Genomic DNA, 4,528 nt, shown 5'->3' on the forward strand with positions numbered 1-4,528 from the left:
CTTTCCATTACTGAACCGGTATATGAATAGATACCAGATTTTCAGTATTCACTACATTTTTTGTAGGATATGTTACTTTTGCCATATAATCCTTTCCATTACTGAACTGGAATATGAACAGATACCAGATTTTCAGTAGATATGTTATTATTTCTGCCATATTGTTCTGCCCAGTACTGAACTGGTGAAGATGAATATATCAGATTTTCTTATATCATTAAATGCAGTCTTAATCTTGTTGACGAGTGTATTTCACATTCTCGAATTCCATCATTCTAATGAAAATAATAATAAATGGGAACATGAGTATTGTTGCTTACAATTCATGATTTATAATACTTAAATGTAACCAAAAAACTGTGTTCTGTATGGCTTTCAAGTGTAAGTTATGAGGAAATTATGGGGTGTAATATATGTATCTCTGATGGAAACAGAATTTTCTTTCAAGTTTCCCCAGCATTTTCTCCATGTTAGGTGGATCCCTTGTCACTACAGCATGGCGCGTCCTCAGGTTGCGGATGTAGGAGACGCCCTCCAGTTTTGGAGGGAAGCTGCAAATATATTGAATAAGCACTGGCGGACAGCCGACAAGGGGTGGTCCTCCAGCTGGGGGGTTGGGCGCGGAGCTAACAACTCATCGTAAAAGATAAGTATGTTACAAAATTGAACACAAAGCCTCAGACCTAGACAGACTCCTTGGATAAATGATCTAAGCTAAAGAAAATGGATATGAGATTTGGCACTTGGAATGTTTGAAGTTTGTATAGGGCAGGTTCGCTCAGGGCAGTGCAGAAGAAATCTTAAAATATAAGTTAGATTTAGCGGGAGTGCAGGAGGTCAGATGGGTTGGAGGTGGCATCGCACCACCAGGAGACTATACATTTTTCTAAGGAAAGGAGAATGAAAATCATGAATTAGGAACAGATTTTTTCGTACATAAGACAATCGTATCAGCAGATAAGAGCATAGAGTTCGTTAGTAATAGGATAGCATATATAATACTAAAAGGTCACTGGTGTGATATCATTGTCATGAATGTTCACGCCCCAACAGAAGATAAAATTAATGACACAAAGGATAGATTCTATGAAGAACTAGAACATGTATTTGATAAATTCCCGTAGTACCCTATGAAAATTTTGTTAGGAGATTGAGGGAAGACATTTTCAAACCAACAGTTGGGAATGAGAGATTACACGAAATTAGTAATGATAATGGAGTTAGAGTAGTAAACTTTGCCACATCAAAAAATCATACTGTCAAAAGTACAATGTTCCCGCATCATAACATCCATAAATTTACTTGGACATTTCCTGATGGGAAGATACACAATCAAAGAGACCATATTTTGATAGATAGGAGACAGCATTCCAGTATACTTGATGTCCGATCATTCAGGGCAGCAGATTGTGATACTGACCACTAACTGGTGGTGGCAAAACTTAGGGAAAGACTGGCAGTGAGTAAGCAAACAACACAGAATCCATCTGGAGAGGTTCAGTCTCAAGAATTTAAATGAGGTAGAGGGTAAAGTGCAGTATTGTGTTAAAATCTCAAATAGGTTTGCGACTTTGGAAAACTTGGAAACTTAGGTGGATGTTGATAAAGCTTGGGAAACTATTACAATATAAAAATGTCTGCCAAAGAGAGTCTAGGTTATTATGAACCGAAGAAGCATAAGCCATGGATCAATGAAGGATGCTCAAAATTATTAGATCAAAGAAAGCAGGCCAAATTGCAATGGTTACAGGATCCAAGCAAGTTAAATGGGGATAATCTGAACAATGTAAGATGTGAAACCAGCAGGCATTTCAAGAACAAAAGAAGGAATATCTGAAAGACAAACTTGATGAGCTTGCAATGAACAGTAAGAACAAGAACATTAGAGACCTGTACAGAGGAATAAATGACTTTAAGAAGGGTTACCAGCCTAGCAGTATTCCAACAGTATTTTGAATAGGTGGAGGAACTACTTCTCTCAGTTATTGAATGTACGTATATAGTGTTAGTGATGTTACGCAGACAGAAATCCATAGGCCTGAGCCGTTAATACCTGATCCTAGCCTTTTTGAAGTTGAAAGTGCTTTTGCAAAATTGAAAGGGTATAAATCACCAGGTAGTGATCAAATTTCGGCAGAACTTATTCAAGCAGGAGGCGAAATGTTACGTTCTAAGATCTACAATCTAATTACTTCTATTTGGCATAAGGAAAACTTGCCTGATCAGTGGAAGGAGTCTATTATTATACCAGTTCACAAGAAGGGTGATAAAAGTGACTGTAGTAATTATCGGGGGATATCACTGCTATCAACTTCATATAAAATTTTGTCCAATAGTCTTCTTCCAAGGTTAAGTCCATATATAGATGAAATTATTAGGGATCATCAGTGTGGGTTTCGATGTAACAGATCAACTACAGATCAGATCTTTTGCATTCGTCAGATATTGGAGAAAAAATGGGAGTACGATGAGACAGTACACCAGCTATTCATAGACTTCAAGAAAGCTTGTGATTCAGTTAGGAGGGAAGTATTGTACAATATTCTGATAGAGTTTGGGATACCCATGAAACTAGTTAGGTTGATTAAAATGTGTTTAAATGAAACTTATAGTAAAGTCCCCATAGGTAAATATTTGTCTGATAAATTTCCTATCCAGAATGGTCTAAAACAGAGAGATGCTTTATCACCACTCCTTTTCAACTTTGCTTTAGAATATGCCATTAAGAAGGTCCAGGGAAACCAGGCGGGACTGAAATGAAACGGGACACATAAGCTGTTGGCCTATGTCAATGATGCGAATCCACTGGGTGGTAATATAGTACCATAAAGAAAAACACACAAACTTTAATTGACGCAAGTAAAGAGTTTGGTCTAGAAGTAAACACAGAGAAAACTAAGTATATGTTGCTGTCTCATCACCAAAATGCAGGGCAAAATCATGACATAAAGATAGGAAACAGATGTTTTGAAAATGTGGCACAGTTCAGATATTTGGGAACAACGATAACAGATCGAAACCTGATTCAGGAGGAAATTAAGAGGAGATTGAACTTGGCTAATGCTTGCTACCATTCAGTCCAGAACCTTTTGTCTTCTCTTCTGCTGCCCAAAAGACATAAAAATTAGAATATACAAAACTATGATTTTGCCTATGGTTCTGTATGGGTGTGAAACTTGGTCTCTGCAGTAAGGAAGGAACATATGTGGATGTTCGTAGAATGAGGGTGTTTGAGAACAGGGTGTTAAGGATAATATTTGGACTGAAAAGAGATGAAGTGACAGGAGGTTGGAGAAAACTGCATAACGAGGAGCTTCATAACTTGTAATCTTCTCCAAGTATAATTAGAATGATCAAGTCAAGCAGAATGAGGTGGGCAGGTCATGTAGCACGAATGGGGAGACGAATGCATATAGGATATTGGTGGGAAATGCAGAAGGAAAGAGACCAGTGGGAAGACCAAGTTGTAGTTGGTTGGACAATATTAAAATGGCTCTTAGAGAGATAGGATGGAATGGTATGGATTGGATAGATCTGGCTCAGGATAGGGACCAGTGGAGGGCCCTTGTGAACATGGTAATGAACCTTCGGGTTCCGTAAAATGCTGGGATTGTCTTGAGTAGCAGCAGAATTGGTGGCTCCTCCAGAAGGGCTGAGCTTCATGAGTAAGTAAGTAAGTAAGTAAAGCTTTTTCTCACTGCAAAATGTTATAGCTCGTGGTGAATTAAGCGGCGGCCACGAGCTTCAGAAATGACTCAAGAGACTAGGAAGATGTCTGTCCTGTACCCGGATAATGTGGCATTGTTGATCAAATTGATTTGGTTGAGAAATTTTTCATATTTGCAGCAAGGAACCGGAACTGAAATCGAAGTCATAATAGCGATTTTATTCGCACTAGTTCATTGAATGTCTTCAGTAAAAAAGGGATACCATATCAAGAACGAAAGCATATGAAGCTTAAATAGGAATTACAAACACACTAACAACGATATATTGAGTAATTAACTCACAATCGATTAAGATAAATTCGATTGTGAGTTAATTACTCTGTATATCGTGTTAGTGTGTTTGTAATTCGTATTAAGCCATCCAGGTTACTGGGATCGAAGTTTAAAGTAATCTCGCTGTTCTAGGTAATAATTAGAATTCAAAAGCTTTTCTCCATAATAATCGTGATTTTTATTAGACTAGGTTTATGATCTTAATTTCTTTCTTTTTATTAAGTTGCTCTCTTGATTCTGCTAGTTGCAGTTATTTCCGGATGGCTTACCAGAGTGCACTTTTATCGATGCTTAGGGGAAACTGGATGTTGCTAATAGTTGCGCTTTCTGCCACCAGATTGCACTACATAGTAATTCCGGAAGGTGGGGTGATACATAACCTTTAGAGAGCGTTAATTTCACGGCTTATGTAGTTGACGGTAAGAGATTAGCTAATGCAATATTTGTAGAGTAAACGATGCGAATAAATTCATATGCTTATACAGAGAGAAGATCCGCAATACGTAATGAAATCAACGCTTGAAGCA

This window comes from Cryptotermes secundus, unplaced genomic scaffold, assembly GCF_002891405.2.
Source record: "Cryptotermes secundus unplaced genomic scaffold, Csec_1.0 scaffold158, whole genome shotgun sequence".
Taxonomy (NCBI): domain Eukaryota; kingdom Metazoa; phylum Arthropoda; class Insecta; order Blattodea; family Kalotermitidae; genus Cryptotermes; species Cryptotermes secundus.